The following is a 17,836-nucleotide window of genomic DNA, read 5'->3' as shown; positions in this document are numbered from 1 at the left end:
AAAGAAAAGTCCTGGCACTCAGACACACTGGCTGTTACATGATTATCAGAGCTGAGTCTGAGAATGTCCAGGAGGCACCCCGGGGAAGCTCTGTGCTGCTTGTTTTACATGGAGGAACTACGGTCGTTCATTGGTTGAAAGTTTCATGGGCATCCGAGACCCACGTGGGGTTACCCTGCCCTACCTGTTCCTGATTGGCTGATCTAGGTGGAGGATGAGTAACCATGCTCTCTGACCCTGGGGTTGTAAACCAATTGGGATGAGGCTCTCACTTGGAATCTCGCAGACAGTAAGGCGCCAGAGACGACCATTTATTAGGGTGGCTGATGTGTCTCAGCTTTGGGAGTTGTTCCTTATGAGGAAACCAAGTGGAATCGCCTCTCTGTATCCAGCACCACTTGAGATGACGGAGAGAGAGACTGGCAAGGGAACAGCAAACTTAATTCCTGTATTTTAATAAGCCTTGCCGCTACAATAGTATTAAAGACATTTTAGGGCTAAAAATAAAAACAATTTATTGTCAATTAAGAAATTATGTCCTTAAATTATTTTTAACAGTCGGATTTACAATCCTCTATTTACAGTAGAATGCATGTATTCACTTAATTACATATACTATACAGAAAGTGTTATAAAATACAATATTCACATCCATCTAATCAGAGTAGTACTACCCTGTTTATAGCACAAGAGTAATTGTTGCCTGACAACCTTGGTCTTGTTTCTTTCGGTTCTTTTCAGCCATTCACTCTTGTTTAAAGCAAAGCTGTGCTGCCTCAAGAACACTGTATTTCACCTGTGGACTGCCTTGAAAAGGTGGATTCCTGTCACGCCCCACACTCTCCCCCGCAAACGACGTTACATTCCCGGAACCTCTGCTTCCCAATCTCATCCCTGATTGAACCCAGCACATTCTCACATGCATCAGATTCATCAAATTCTCACTCCCTAACCAATCATCCAATCACACCCCTTTCCTTTCAGTATTTAAACCCCCTTCGCACACCTTCCCATGCTCACTATTGAGAAGCCTTTCTTAGTATTCTCCAGTGTGTGTTTCCAAACCTTTTGACCGATCTCCTGTTACGAATCTTCTGCTTCCGCCTCTTGACCTTGCCTTCTGGATTTTGTCTTTTGGATTGTTTTTGAATATCTCTTGTTACTGGACCCTCTGCCTCCCTTATCGACCCAGCCTTTGGATTTTGTCTTTTGGATTGTCCCTTTGCTACTCTGCGTCCTGTGGGATTCCGGTCACACATAAGGATCCTCCTATTCCACGTATAGGTTCCTTGAAAATTCCTCTGACTTAAAGTTGTCATTTTCCTTGAGCTTACGGGAGAGCAATTCCAGGACTGTTTTTTTGTATCATATTACCTGTACATTTTAATCAACGAGCATTGCCCAACCTGCATGTAAGCAAAACTGAAAAATACAGTTAACTTGATAAACATTTTGAAGAAGATGCAGAGGGCAAATGAGAGATGGAAAAAGACCTTCTCCCAAAGGCCATAGCAGTTATTCTATCTGACACAGCGAGACAGTGGAGTCAGGACCCCAGACCCAGAATCCGCGGTACAAGGGTTCAGTGAAAGTGGTGAAGACAGTGTGGAGTAGAATTGGTGTGTCAGGGGAGATGCTGTAAAATGACAATGTGCCAGCTGGGCAGTCCAGATACACTCCTATTCTGGAGGAGGACAGAGTGACGGGTATGTCAGCCCAGCTCTCCTTGTGACAGATGGAGTAAAACTGGTCACTGCAGTTAAAAGACCAGAACTTGTTGTTGCATCCAAGGGGACCCTGACTCCATCCTTTCCTGCTAATTTCTTTATAGGTGACTCCAACAGATACCCATTTCCCACTCCACTCAGCCTCCCAGTAACATCGCCCAGTCAGCTCCTCTCTGCACAGAACCTGGGACCAATAGTCAAATCTCTCAGGGTTATCAGGACATGGCTGTTCCTGTCTCATAACTGTGACTTTCCGGTTTTCCTCTGACAGAGCAAGACATCTGTGGGCTGTTTCTTGGTTCAATGTGAGATCACACGCATCTGAAAAAAAGAAAACAACTCCCCTATAAAAAAGTGGATCTCAAAAAGTATTACAACTGAATGCAATAAATTTAATAAGAAAAAGATTAGTAAGGAACTGGTAAATTAAAAGTGAAGAGGTGAATAGAGAGAGGAAAAAGAAATTGCACAGATACAGTAAGATAGGAAATGTTAAATCAGAAAGTATGACAGAGGAGAGCCCTGTAATACACAGTTAACTGACTGGAATGAAGTTTGAGAGAGCAACATAAGACAGGGATGACAGATGTCGGTAGATTCAGGAAAAGTCCACTTTGTCTTCGTCCTCCTCTGTGCCCCCTCTCCCCTTTTTTGTCTGCGTAAACAATTAAAAACCGACTCACATTTCAGCAGTCCTGGTTTGTCCCTGTCCTTTCCAATGTGGTCAACACTGTATGAAAACAGAGCAGACACACAGATTCAGGCACACAGAGACATGCCTGCATAGTGGCAGAAGACAGTGGTGTCAAAGATCCACAAGTTCGACAAGCCTTACTGAATGCATGATGAGAGTCTAAGTAGTAACACCTTACAGTGCTAATCACATTTGTGGAACTCCCTGCCCAAATCCATCAAGATGTTTTGATTACGGATTTTTTTTAAGCATCACTTAAACCTGGCCAGGTTAGAACACAGTGGGCAGGTCAAGATAATGTTAGTTATAAAGACAATAAAGGGTCAAACAAGGTCACTTGATAGCTGTTAGTGGACCTGTAGTAAGGCCTAAACAGTCACTAAGTGTGGTATAACAGACAGGCTCTACCTCACTGAGTGAGCTGGTTGTGTACCTGTTTGTATATGTTATCTCCACACACTGTCACTCAGTTTTTACACTGCTTTGTTTTTTCATGCTTTCACACCAACTACACTTCACAAAACAGACTTCCGGAATGACAAGACAGGTGAAAGACCTGCTACAATCTGAAAGCACTTTTCCACCCAAACCCCTCTGACCTCTTACAGTAGGTCTCATGTGCTCACATAGCTCCCCTTCAGGGGGAGACTTCAGGTCTTCTCCACCTGCTGTCTTCCTGCATACCGTGCTTAAATAATAAACTGAAGAAAGCACCTTGTGAATGTCTGTGACTGACAGCCACCAAGGCCATGCGTCTTCTCCAAAGTCTCTCCAGTCCACGAGTAATCACACATGGATTTCTGCAGCCTCCAGTCAGTCTGCTGTCCACCGTTGCCACATCACTGGAATACTGCAGCCAGCAGCCTCTGCTGCCTTTCTTTAAAGTCTCTCTTTGGTCCTTGCTGGTGAAGAAGCCACGGTTGATGAATCTGCCTTTACAGCACCACAACTTTAGACCCTCAGCTAACCAACCCTTCTGTGACTCTGGTTAGTACACACAAACATGTCCGTCTCTGCTGTCACTTTCCCTCCTGCCCCTCCAGTCAGTGTATAGAAGCTGCTTGTATCTCTCTCGCGCTAGGTCAGCCTGTACTGCACACAGACACTTACCTGCAGCTGGTAGAGGAGATTTTTCCACTGACATATATTACTGCTGTTGCATAGCTCTTGTTGAAAAGTTCTAATAAAATTGATTATTGTTAGTTGCATTGTCACTAGAATAATAGCTACTAAATTTGGAATTCATCGACTATAGCCTTTGACTGTTTTGCAGAAGTTATGTTTTGCCAAGCTGTTTATGACCCGCGTGGGGAAAAATATCAACTTCTGAAGGTAAGAAATTGTAGAGTTTGTAGTGTTGTGGTTGTTAATGAAATGATGCATCGTTTTATTGCAACTGTTACCACAGATTCCTGCAAACCACTTGGCAGTGGCCCACCTCTCTTGGTACATAAAGGAATAACAATGATAATGTTTAACATTTAATAGAAAATAAAGATGTCTGTGTAACATCTCAGAGTACTCTACTCAATTACATCACTAAAATGGCAATGAACATATTTACTGCCAAAACAGTTTGTAAACAACTAGAGCTACTATGGGCTGCACATTAACAGTAAACAAAATTAAAAAGTGGTCAAGAAGCCATTATGGTTTTACATAATATGAAAGGGCAGCAGGTTCAGATAAGATGGTGGCCTTGTCTGGACCACATTCATCATAAAGCTGTGGAGAATAAGCTTAGCTGTGTTCAGTCACCTGAACAATTGCTGGGAGACAGCTGGTCAGTTGACAATTTGAAAAGCAGGAATCAGAGGCTTTCTGGGTCAGTTGATTGATCTGCTGTCTGGAGGCCAGAAGGCAGATACTTGATGTGTGCTGTCCACCATAGGACTCGCTGTGGGCTGTGGACCTAAAGAACTTGTGAGTTTTCTGGAACTGAGAAATTTGTGAGTGTTTATGAATCTTATATATATATACTATGTATGTCTTATATATAAAAGGTTTTTGGAGAGTCTCAGAGACAGACAAGTTTTGGTGAGTGATTTGATTTTGTGGAGTATCAAAAACATACATTGTTGAAGTAGCATTCAGTATTTTATTTGATAAGCTGTTTAAAAACTGATACAGGACTTGTTCCTCCTGGAATGGTAGGTTAGACATGCATCTTTGTGTTGTGTTTAGGTTTGATCATGGAATGTCTTTATTTGTAGGCTTTGTAGGTGATCTTCCACCTCAAGAATAAACAATTATAGAACACTATTATAACATTCTATATAGCCAGCAGCTACAGAATACCACCCTGCAATTCACAACTGGCAACCCACTGAAGCTAAGCAGGGGTGAGCCTGGTGAGTTCCTGGATGGGAGACCTCATGGGAAAGGTAGGGTTGCTGCTGGAGGAGGTAATAGTAGGGGGTGCTCACCCTGTGGTCTGTGTGGGTCCTAATGCTTCAGTATAGTGACAGGGACACTTTACAATAAAAAGGAGCTGTCCTTTAAATGAAATGTAAGACCAAGGTGCTGACTCTCTCTGGTCATTAAAAAATCCCAGGGCATTTCTCAAAAAGAGTAGTGTACCCCGACATCCTGGCGTTTACCATGGCCCCCTAATAATCCCCATCTCTGAACTGGCTTCATCACTCAGCTGTGATAGCAGATGTGTGGTAAGCATACTGGCACACTGTGGTTGCTGTCACATCATCAAGGGGGGTACTGCACATTGGTTGTGGAAGCAAATCCCCATTACCTGTAAAGTGTGAGTGCAGTGTCCAGAAAGGTGCTATGTAAGTATAAGAAATTATTATTCTATGACACTTCCTCTTTTGTCACTGACAGACCTTCTACTCTTAGTCTCTATACTTACTTCAGTTTCTGCAGTCTACATTTTTTATCCTCCAGGACAGCAGAGAGTAGTTTCACTCCAGAGTCCCCTGGATGATTGTAGCTCAAGTCCAGCTCTCTCAGTCTTGAGGTGTTTGATTGTAGAGCTGCAGCCAGAGCTGCACAGCCAACCTCTGTGACCCAACATCCAGAAAGCCTGAAGAGAGAATAGCTCATCAATATCCCAACTCATGCATATATAGTTCCTTTTTTGTAGTCTGGCTCTATTTACATTGTTAATTCAGATGCTTACAACGTCTCACTGCTCTGCCTAGCATCTTAAATCCTACAAACGTTGGATTGACCAAACCTCTGAAATACCAATACTGCACACAACTGAAAGATAAACTTAATGGGAACTCATAATTAGCATCTTAGCTAATTATTTATTTAAGCAGATGTGTCAATTAAGATCACATCATTTAAAAAATAATATGGAGAGTATAGTCACCTGTCTGCTTTGCACACACAACCAGGTGGATTGAACCCTAAAAACCAGTCCACATTGGTGTTTGCATGATGCCCATATAATTTTGTCAAAACCTCTTTAGATTTTAATATTTTGAAAAAAGTCAGGAAAATGGGGCCTTTAATAGAAAATAAAGATGTCTGGTTACCCTTTTGCAGTACTCAACCCAATTACTGTAGTTCACAGCATTCACAAACTCACCCCAGTCTTTCTAGTTTACAATGCGGATCCTCCAGTGCAGCAGACAGCTCCTTTACTCCTGAATCCCTCAGATCATTGTCCCTCAGGTCCAGGTCTTTCAGCTGACACTGGGTTGTACGGAGAGCTGAGGCCAGTGCACTGCAGGTCCCCTCAGTGATAAGGCAATAACCTAGGCTACAGGGAAGAGCTCAGGGGTTTATTTGTAAATCTGAAAGGAGCGTGTATGAATAGTTGTAGGATTAATATATAGTAAAACTAGGAATTACACATATAACTCATTTAAACTATGCTTTGTTAATGTGGAGAATACGTGTAGAGTTAAAATTACGCCACATTGAAATAAAAGTTAATGTTACGATTTGTCCTTATTTACACTGTTAAAATACTGACAAAATCTAAGCTAATTTTTTGTAAAGCGCAACACATTGATTTTTGAGTATACAACATTCTAAAAAAGGTGTTACAGGTGCATTTTATGATTCTAACAAAAAATACCAAGATAAATATTTTACACTTCAAACACCTATGCTGTTTTCTTACAGACAACGTCTTTTCTATGTAAAACCATACACGTTTACACATTACATTTAGTTTGTCAAGTGTTTGTTATATAAATTATATAATATAGGTTTATTAATCAAGATTATCTTCAAAGTAGGGATAGAAAAAAATGTTCATTTAAAACAGTCAGGTGAGACAGCTCATGTTTCCCATGATTGGCATGACATTCTTCATTGGTGTTGTTTAACTTTGAACTATTAAAATGGAGAAGGAATTGTGTTGTTTTGATACACCTGTTTAAGTTTTCTCAGTAACCATTATAATAAAAATAATCTGAAATCTAGATTATTTAAATTCTGATTCATCTTAATGTATTCATATGTGTACATGTCATTCCTGTACCTGACCTACAATATAACACATAACAACATGTAACACATCACAAAAACATATTGAACTCAAGTGGGTTGTAAGAGTCAAAATTGTGTTTACCCTTGACATTTGTGTTGACAGCTTTAATGGATAGTGGTTTGTATCTGTTTGACTTACATTTGGGAACCCTAACACATTTGCCAGAAGGAAGAAGTTGATATTCAGAGTTGAGGATGTGGGAAGGATTTGATATAATTTTTTCTTGCTTGTTTGATTATGGATTTTTCAAAGATTGTCTGCAGGGAGGGATGCTGTTTCACTTCCATGACATTCAAAGCAGTCTGGATGAGGCAAGTAATTTGCGATTTTAAATGAACTGATAGCTTACCAAACCACACTGTAATACCATATCTGATATGCTGTCGATTACAGCATGGTAAAAGAGTAGCATTACTTCCTGTTGAACCCCAAACACTCTTAGTCTTCACAGTAAATATAAGCGCTGCTGAACTTTGGAGAACACTCAACATGAGTAGACCAGCACGGTTACGGTATGCATTAAGCCAAGAACAGCTGTATCATCTGAGAATCTGAAAATTAAGTTGCTTTGACTACTGCTTGTACAATAATTTGTATAAAGTTTAAACAGAACTGGAGAGCTCACACAGCCCTGAGGGGCATCTGTGCTAATAGATCGTGACTCAGAAAGAGTTTTGCTGACCCTGACATACTGTGTACGATTTGTTAAAAATGAATGATACCATCATATAACGTTATGGTTAACGGACATTTGCTTCAACTTGCTTATGAATAGATGGGGCTGCAGCGTATTAAATGCAGAGCTTAAGTCCACAAACAGCATCCGAGCATAGGCAATGATACATTGTATTTTAAGTTATAGAAAAAGAAACCTAGTAAAAAAGACAACCACCATTTCCAATGCTTTTTATATGAACTGGGCCCAGTCTTTCATGACATATGGTAATCTACAAATATAGCCATTCAAATTGTGCTGTAAATGCCTGGTCTAAAGCAAGCTCACTGTGGCATATTGCAATATCATCTGGCATACTGAACTATTAAAATACTGCCAAAATTTAGCTAATTTTTCAATGGCCAAAGAGAATTGAAAGGTGGCACTAGTAGTGTGTTAGATGATAGTGAAGCCACAGCTTCATTTAATCTGTATTACTAATTTTCTTTAAATCCACTTAATATGGAATATTAATATATAATCATGTAACAAAAGGGAAGTTTTGGTAGGGGAAAATAAAAAAATAACTGAAGTATTAAACTATCTTTGAACATCATTTACTATATTAATTTATTAATATAAACATATTTATATATCTGTTAGAGGTAGCAAAAAATAACAGTATTCCACGATAGAAGTGTATTCCATCTTCTTCACAAACATTTTATGCATTATATTCTTCAACTTGCTCTGGATATGTTGGAACAGTTTTTACGTGATTGTTTTAATAACTTTGTTCTGTTGTTTTTGTTGCAATGGAAAAAGAAACACTTGTAGTATCATTGAAAATTAGTAGAAAATGAAAAAAGGCAGTGCTTGTGGTTTTTAATTTAGCTCATCCAAGCTGTATGATGTGTTGCTGTGCTCATTAGCAGAATTCTTGCCTGTCATGTGGAATGTCTGAATTTGATTCCTGACCAATACATAGGTTTTACTTTTTACAAAGAGACTTTCTCAAATAATAAAATATAGCATACAAATTATTACATTGATATTTGTATTATTATAATTAAATATAATATAATTAAAGAAGCTGAATACTATAATAAAGAGGTTCTCTCAACTTTATTGAGGGTGGTGTAGTCAGATTAAATACAGTATATTTTACTTAAAGCTATAATAGGGAAGGAGGGGATAAGGTAATAAAAAAGAAAATTATTTAATTCGGGTTGCCCAACCAGTAGATCGCAGGAGTGCTAACCAGTCCATCGCAAGAATGTTTGGCAAAAAATAAATGGGCTATTTGACTATTTACTTTTTTCAATAGCCTAATCATCCATTCAAATCTATGCTGTAAGTCATACATTTTACTGCCCTTGTGTGTGTTTAACCCTTGTTGACTGCATTGTAAAAGTTTCTGTTGCCTGGGTGCTGGCTGCCACTGAAAAAAAGGCTACAGGAGCTCTGTAAATAGTGTTGTGTGTGCTAACCAAGAATGTTCTCCTGGTTATTGCCGTTCGAACCCCACATTTGCTACACTGCATAGCGGAGTGAAACAGACTAGCTGTGACAAATTTGCTAACAGTTTTATATGTTTGATTGCCTATTTGATAGTTGTAGTGTTTGAGCGAAAATGATGAAGCAAAGAGACCGAAAGTTTGCCATTACCACAAGGAATGGGAGCATGATGATTTTTTTGTACTTTCTCATTCAAAGTGTGGGTGTTTAATCTGCAATGCTAGCATCTATGCCAAAAAGGGAAATATAGAACAACAATTCAAAACTACACACAAAACAGATGATATAGTCTTTCCCATTAAAAGTGATTTATGGAAAGTGGAAAAGTTAAAATCTCAACTACCAGCACAGCAGTTGGTTTTCACAAGGGATACAAGAGGGAAAGCAGCAATTATCGCATCATTCTGAGTGAACCATGTCTTGGCTCACTCAGAATGGCACAAAAGGTCTCTCAGCAAAGGAAAGGTATTAAAAGAAGCTTTGCTGCCGATTTACTGTTTGGAGATTTCAAAAACTAAAATTTTTGGCGAGGTTCAGAGAGCTGTTGCCTGAAATCAAAGAGTTTCTCAAGTCGTTTAAACATGGTGAATATGACCAATTAGAGGATAACCAATGGCTTCTGGATTTAGCATTCCTCACAGACTTGACTAAACTGCTGAATGAGCTGAATATCAAGCTGCAGGGACAAAATAAAAATGTAATTGACATGATCAGCAGTGTCAACACGTAAATAAAAATTACAAGTGTTCTCGACGAAGCTTAGATATTCTTTTTTCTAAAATGGGGAACATTACTTGTTCACTGAAGCATGAGCCACTTGCTTTAATTTGCTGTCATTTTAGTGATGGGTATCACTATTGTACTGATGTGCCTACAGTATGTTTTTCCCATATCAGAGCTTCAAATTCATAGTGTTAGATAGTGCTGGACTGGCGAACGAAAAAGTAGATCTTACATTAAAAAAGGTTGGGCACCTGTGATTTAATTGATTGGTTGATGTTGTGGAATGTGTGTTCCGCCCACAAAAAAAAGAGAAAAGGGGGAAAATTAACTCTCGAATTTGACTGTTATTTGACTCTCCTATGGATTCACCTTTGTGCTTTTCTCACTTTCTCACTTTCACTTTCATGGCTTGACCCATGCTTGTCTGACTGTGTCTCAGGATTGTGTCAGTTTTCCTTTCACTTGCCTGCCCTGCATTTTTTCAGAAGACGCTGCTCTCGAATTCATTCTACCATCTCCTGGCTGCTGCTTCTATCAGGTCAGTACAGCAGATATCGCAGGTTAATCAAAAAAGCAGAAGTGTATGGGTGTGGGCATAGTCTCTGCACAGTGCAGCAGACAAAGACTCAAAGTCAGTTTAGTCTAAACGTTCAGTTCTCGCTGCCTGTGGGTAACATTCCATCATTTGGAGGCTAATCCCCTCTTTTAGTGATGGTCACGGAATTTTATCCTTCATATTTACTGTCAGTAGCTGATAGGATAGGATAAAATACTAGTTTTGTAAGTGATTTCAGTTAATACTGAAGTAGAGAGATTTGGATTCTGTGGAGGAATCTTTCTGGATAATGCCTAGTATTGTACAGATGTATATATTTATACAGATCCAGCCATTCAGAATGCACAGAGGATAATGCAGAACATTGCAGCACGAGTGCTGTGGGGTGTTGCACATTTTTAAAAATATTCAGTCGTCACACTGCACTACTTTGTACCACCAGGTGGAGCAATGAAAGCTTAACCTGGTGTGTAGAAGCATTTGGGCAGTCACCAGAAAGGCAGGCAGAATGAATGAATTGAATGAATCCCAGCCAATGCTGGGGATAATCTTTTTCCAGTTATACAATTTAAGTTGTATAGTGTTAAGACTTCTTTATTTTAAACTGTTTATTACAGCACAGTGTTAAATATTAAATTAATTAAAAAAGAAAGTAGGGCTATTTTACAAAAACCAAGTTACTCAGTTGGATATATAAAAAATAGCTCGTTGTGAACGCGGTGGCCTTCTTTCAGGTTTGCATCTGCTTCGAAATAATCCATATTTTGCAAAGGAACAAGTAAAGATTTATACAATTCTGAAAAGAAAAGAAAAGAAACACTATGTTTCGGCTGTGGATCCTTCTTCGGATGTGAAGAAGAAGAACCCGAAGACCAAAAACATGTTTCTTTTCTTCTCTTTTCATGGTATAAACCTTTACTTGTTCCTTTGCAGCCTACACATGCTGATACAGCTACCTACTTAATCTATATTTTGTTTGAATGCAGATTTCAGCAACAAGTAATCAGGAAACAATTTAACTTTACATTTCAATTATGAAAATATGCTTCACACATCCTGCACTGTAGTGCTTTAAAGCCATACAGTATGTTCTTATATGAAATATATACCTAATGTACCTACAGAAGATGGTAGAGGTAGCTAAATATAAAAAACAGGAAATCACAAGTACAAAACAGTAATCCACCTTCTTCACAAACATTTTATGCATCATAGTCTTTAACTCTGTAACTTATGGTGGTTATTTTGGTGTAAGTTTTGACATTCTTGTTCTAACAACTGTATATAAAGTTTATATGCTTCATAAAAAGCTATAAAGTTTTATTAGTTTCTAAGAATACATAATAAGAACACTTTCCATTATTGTTATAAAAAAGTTGTCATACTAATTTAATACCACTTAATAGGGAATATTAATTTTAAGTTTAATTATTAACATTAACATTAACATTGTCTTTGGCCAGTGAATTACATAACTACCGCATAGTGTTATTTTTGAGGCATTTGGAAGATATACTACGTTTTCTGAGTGGTCGCATCTGTATATGTATGTTTCGATTACATTATAGAAAACAAGGGCACAGATGTATGAGACAGAAGTTATAAGAACAGCTACATTCTTTATGACTGATGTCTTACTCTCCCGAACTCTCTACTTACTTCAGTTTCTTTAGTTTACAGCTTGGAGTCTCCAGCAATGCAAACAGCTTTTTCACTCCTGTGTCCCCTGGGCAATTGTGACTCAGGTCCAGTTCTGTCAGGCTTGAGGGTCTCGACTGGAGAGCTGAGGCAAGAGCTTCACAGCCACACTCTGTTATCTGACAGCCAGACAGTCTACAGAAATAAGAAGAAGGGGGTTCATCACTATCCCACCTTTGAACACATAGAAAGACAACATTCTGATCGGACTCTGGTGTTGTATTTTTGTAATTCACCCAGGGTGTAAAACAGTATTACAAATATAGAAATCAATCTAACTTTCTTATCTTGGATTATATTATGAATGTATAAGATGTTTTAACAGTCCATCTTCATTCCAAGTCTGCTACTATAAATCTAATATTTTATTTTAGTTTGAAGCTGTTAACATTATTCATAGAATAAAAAGACTACAAATGGGAGAAGACCTACTGTTAGTCATTTGTTTGAAAAAGCATGTCTATTTTCACTATAAAGACCTGCTTTTATATCTTAATTGCTACTTTGTGACTAAAGTTTACATGATGTTAACAGGTTGCATTAACATAATTGGAACACAACAGCACTGGATAAGCGGAGATCATTCTGAGAAGTTATGCCAACTGCCTGATGTTCTGATCATATGAAAAAAGTATCAGATAAACAAATAGAATTAGTACACAATCACTTTGAGGAAACTGATGCTGAAATCCATTAAATGATTTAGCAATGAGATTAATTGAAGTTCACATAGCTCTATGGTAGCATGTCTTTCAAGGTCACCTCTTCTCCTAAACTCCTGCAGTTCTCACCTCAGTGTCTCCATTTTACAGGCTGGATTCCTAAGCACAGCACAAAGTAACTTCACTTCTTTGCCTGCTGAGTAATTGGATCTCAGGTCCAGCACTCTCAGATGTGAGGGGTTTGACTGAACAGCTGAGATCAGAGCTTTACAGCATTCACCAGTGAGATTACAGTGGTCCAGCCTGTACAGAGAAATAAAAAAATTATAAAATAATGATCAATATTTTAGTATTAAGTGTTAATATATTAATATAAAGTAATAATATGAATTTATTTGCACTTTAAATGTATTTGTTATTAAATTTAGGGCAATTCTCAATACAGTATTCTAATGGTCTCAGACTCTGTGAAGAAAAGGTAACAAACAGACAGTTACAAGATAACTGCTATGTCAAAGAGCTATGAATCAGATATGATGTCTAGGAAATTGACAGCTTAAATGAGTTTTTGAGGTTCTAAGGTTCAGGGAGGAGAACAGTATAGATGAGGCAAATTGCCAAGAAACTGCAAAAAGTGTTTTCAGTCTCAAGTATGGCTCCTTATACATACAATATGTGTTAAAAGAGAAATGTTATCACATGAAGCAATAAAAACCTCACATGTTCCTCACTTCAAGGCCTAAAATCCTGCTTTCAAAGGAAAACCTGTTGCTTTTTTGGAGTGGAAGAAAGGTGAAATGGAGGGTAAGGACAATTTAATGTCAAAAGCACATACAGCAATTCCATAACCTTGGTACAACTTAACTCCTGTGAGTCATGTTCTTAGAAATTAAGTTAAGATGGGCCCCTGATTTAGGATTCAGATACAAAAGAGGACATCATACATTTGTCCCATCTGATACCTCCATTTTTAATGTTCTTTACCTACAAATACAATCAGTGGAAACTATCATCAATTTGTTTGTTTCCATTTTGGTCAGTATGCTCTCAAAACTGCCTTGTTTCTATACAGTGAGCTGACACAAGAAATTGTGTTATTGAAAACTTTCCCCTTCTCTCTGTTACCTTACAACCTAACAGTTTCAACATGAGACTTCTGACCTGAACTGTAAACTTTGTTACATGAGTTCTCCCCCTTGAGACTCGTAAAATAACCAGCAGCCTCGCTGCATGATTTCCTGAACTTACTACAAAGCTCAATAAATCAGACTGTGTGAACTTAGAGTCTTACCACAACACTGTTTATTTGCAATCTCACTGCAAGATTGCATTTATTATATTACACAGGTCTAGACCAAGACAGACAGGAGCCTCACTGCGAGACTCTTAGTGCCCCATTCCCCTCTGGGGCTGTTGCTGAACCCCTTTTGGGTTCTGGTCTTTCAGTGTCTCAGGAATCTCCCCGTGACATTAGTGTATGTTTCTCACTTACCCTGACAGTGTGGGTCTAACCCAAAACTAAGACTGTACTCATTGTACTCTTAAACTGGTAAATCTGCTACCAATAGGTGTTGCTTATTCCCTAATAGCCCCCTGCATATTAATATTATGCATTTTCTCCAAGTATCTGGAGTGTCCTGAGGCCACCCCGTTGCATATTAACCTACTTCTGACACTTCAACTCTGGCTGCTCTATAACACATCCCTAAAGAAATCTGTATAGTTCAAGATTATATTGTAGTTTATGGCTTTTACAATATGACATGGAAAGTTGAAAAGCTCCTCTATTTTACACTTAAACATGTCAACTACATAATATATTTATCTTTATGCAATAATTCTCTCTTTTTTCAAAGTCAGTGAGAGGTACTGTATGTACTGTAGCATTTAATGTTTGAAGAAGTGCCATCAGGGTATTTTCATAATTACTTGCATTCCCTGAAAATACTTCTTCTAAGATGAAGTTTATGAGTCTGAATTTGAATGCTCTCAGTGAAGGTGACTCTCTTATACTCATGGGGATAGAATTCCAGGGCCCTGTGGTGCAGCAGGAGAAGGCCCTGTCATCTATACAGTGTGAGCGAACTGGAGGGGCAGTCAGGATACCATAATCAGATTAACAAAGATTACAAAGTGGGGGAGTAGGAAGATAATAAATCAGAAAAATACTGAGATGATAGGAAGCCTGAATCAAGTATCTTCAACTGACATATAGGGTTACTACATTGGCTTTAGATAGCTGATTGGAGGTGCTCAGAGGCATGACTTCAGTTTTGTCACAGTTTAAAAGAAGACATTTCAAAAGGTGGATGATTATAATCATACTTTAAGAAAATGAATTTATTGCCGAAAATGACATTCTTGTCGCATCACTTACAGAGCTTGTCTACAATACTTGATGAGTGGCAGTAGCCTCAAACAGCCGTCCATGGATGTTGTGTATGTCTTCATGTCAAACACATCCAACGGCTCTTCTGCCATCATCAACACAAACGCCAGTGCTGACAGCTGTTCAGGTGAGAGGCATCTTCCTGAAAGACTTCCTGATCTAAGAAACTGTTTGACTTCCTCCATTAGGGAAGTGTCTTTCAGTTCATTTAAACAGTGAAAGAGATTAATGCTTCTCTCTGGAGAGAGGCCCTTCCTAATCAATTCTTTAATATAGTTGATTGTTTTCTTTTGGCTCTGTTGGATGCTTTTTGATTGTGTGAAGAGGAAGCTTAAGAGCTTCTGATTGCAATCTTGTGAAAGGCCAACAAGGAAGCGCACGAAAAGGTCGAGGTGCCCATTCTTGCTCTTTACAGATTTGTCCAATGCAATTCTGTGCAGGTCAAACACATGCATTTCTTCACCTTTCCTTTTTTGGATTTCTTTTCTGCTTTGAGATAGAAGATTGATTTTATTATTTGAGTACTGCAGATACACATATAGAGCAGCAAAGTACTCCTGCATACTCAAATGTATAAATGAATAAAATTTCTCTTTAAACAGTCCTGAATCCTCTTTAAATATTTCAGTACATAAACCAGAGTACAAAGAAGCTTGGGTGACATCAAGGCCACAATCTCTCAAGTCTTCTTTACAAAATACAAAACTGTTTTTTTTCCAGGTGTTGAAAAGCCAGGTGCCCCAGCTTAATAATGTCATCTTTATCTGACTCTAATAGTGTTGGTATACATCCCTCACTTCTCTTGAGGTATTTCTGTCCCTTGATAGTCTGGATTATCAGGAATTGTGTGTACATTTCCGTCACAGTTTTCGGGACCTCACAGCCTTGTTTTCCAATTATTTGCTCCAGGACAGTTGCTGAAACCCAGCAGAAGAGTGGGATGTGACACATGATGTAGAGACTCCTTGATGACTTGATATGTGTGATAATAAAGCCTGCCAGGCTCTCATCAGTTAATCTCTTCCTAATATAATCCTCTTTCTGCTGATCGTTAAAACCTCGTACCTCGGTCACTCGATCAACACACTCGGCAGGGATCAGTCCAGCTGCTGCTGGCCGGGATGTTATCCAGACATGAGCAGAAGAACATAGATCTCCTCTGATGAGGTTTGTCAGCAGCACATCCAGTGACATTGTCTGTGTTACGTCACGCCAGATCTTATTGTTCTGAAAATCTAAGGGAAGCTGACTTTCTTCTAGACCATCAAAGATGAGTAAAACATTTTTATCACCTAAGTCAATATTACCAATTTCATTCATTTCAGGATAGAAGTGCTGGAAAAGTCCAATGAGACTATATTCTTCATCATTTATCAAATTTAGCTCTCGAAAGGGAAGAAAAAAAACGAAGTGAACATCTTGGTTTTCCTTTCCTTCTGCCCAGTCCAGAATAAACTTCTGCACACTGACCGTTTTTCCAATGCCAGCAACCCCCAGCAACCCCCTTTGTCAGTACAGTTCGGGTGGCATTTTTTGGGCCAGTTAAGAGTTTAAAAATGTATATTGGAGCAGCAGGACTGATGGTGTTTTCACACTTACAGTATATCTGTCAGGCAATTTGCTTCCCAATAATTTAATAAATCTCTCATGGCAGACAGTTTACTAGGTTTTTGTAAATGGCTTTGGAGCCCCATACTGGGAAATCAGCACTAGCAGCTGTAGTACTCCAGCACTGGGCTCATGAAATTGAAAAGAAATTCAATGTTAGTATTGAGTATGAGAAAAATTGCTCCATACAAGGAGTGGTGTGTATATGGTTTCCAAGTCACTTGATACCCAAGATGTTAAAATAAAATAATTGAATGAAATTTTAATTTCACTCAGCATCTAAAACCACAAAATATGCAAGATGGACCAAATGCCCTCTTCATGACTGCAGTTAGAGTACAACAGGGTACAATCTCACTCAGATACTGTAGGTACAGTATCAATGCGGCATTGAGGATCATTAACTGCAGAACTTCTAAATGTTATTCTCAGTAGAACACAGTGCAGTCCACGTTCAGGAATCATAAGGCACAGTCCAGGCTACTGATTCACCCAAAGAAATCCCCAGCGTGATCTTTGGTAGAGGATAGAGCAACAGGATGTGTTACAGTACCTACTTCAGAAATTCAATTCTATACACTTACTGGATTGAGTGGTATGATTATATCACTAATCAGATGAACAGACATATGGAAAACAATTGTGGTCTTACCTACAAAATCAAAGGTTCATTATCAATTTGAACTACATGTTTTGAAGTAATAAAATTCATCAACATCATCATTTTCCAGCTGCTTACTCCTGGTGAGGATCACGGTGGTAAGTGGCTGAGCAGGGTGGACCAGACTTCTCTTTCACCAATAACAGCCTCCGGTCCCCTGGAGGGATCCCCAGGCGCTCTTACATCCCATGTATCACACTCTGTCCCTTTAACAAGGCATAGACTCCGCCGAAGCACCTAACCAACCAGCTTACCTGTCCTATCACCACACCCCATGGCACTTCCCTATTTTAGGACACCCTGGCCGAACATAAACTGCCCTGTTTGAGCTGCTTTTTCCTTTTGACTACTGTTTACGGATTACATCTCTGGTTTTGTTACTCTTGGCTTTTTAGATTTCCCATACCTGGCTTCTTGAAATCTGCCTGGCCTTTTGACTACGGTTTAAGGATTTAATCTTTGGCTTTTACACTTGGCTCT

The 17,836-nt window shown here is 38.8% G+C and overlaps 1 pseudogene and 1 gene segment (V, D, J or C); one reads left to right on the top strand and one right to left on the bottom strand.

The window, feature by feature from the left end:
* The window catches only part of LOC148815891 (Ig kappa chain V-III region MOPC 321-like), a 736,297-nt gene that overhangs the window by 165,046 nt on the left and 553,415 nt on the right, over nucleotides 1–17,836 (top strand).
* On the bottom strand, nucleotides 1,516–16,422 carry LOC148815900 (NLR family CARD domain-containing protein 3-like; annotated as a pseudogene). The gene is made up of 7 exons (XR_016086030.1): nucleotides 15,076–16,422; nucleotides 12,828–13,001; nucleotides 11,998–12,171; nucleotides 5,975–6,148; nucleotides 5,288–5,461; nucleotides 2,411–2,457; nucleotides 1,516–2,048 (listed from the first exon to the last, which is right to left on the bottom strand). The product of XR_016086030.1 is annotated as an NLR family CARD domain-containing protein 3-like (transcript).

Source organism: Atractosteus spatula, chromosome 24 (genome assembly GCF_055471065.1).
Source record: "Atractosteus spatula isolate fAtrSpa1 chromosome 24, fAtrSpa1.hap1, whole genome shotgun sequence".
In the NCBI taxonomy this organism is placed as follows: Eukaryota; Metazoa; Chordata; class Actinopteri; order Semionotiformes; family Lepisosteidae; genus Atractosteus; species Atractosteus spatula.
This window is presented reverse-complemented; position numbering and strand designations above follow the sequence as displayed.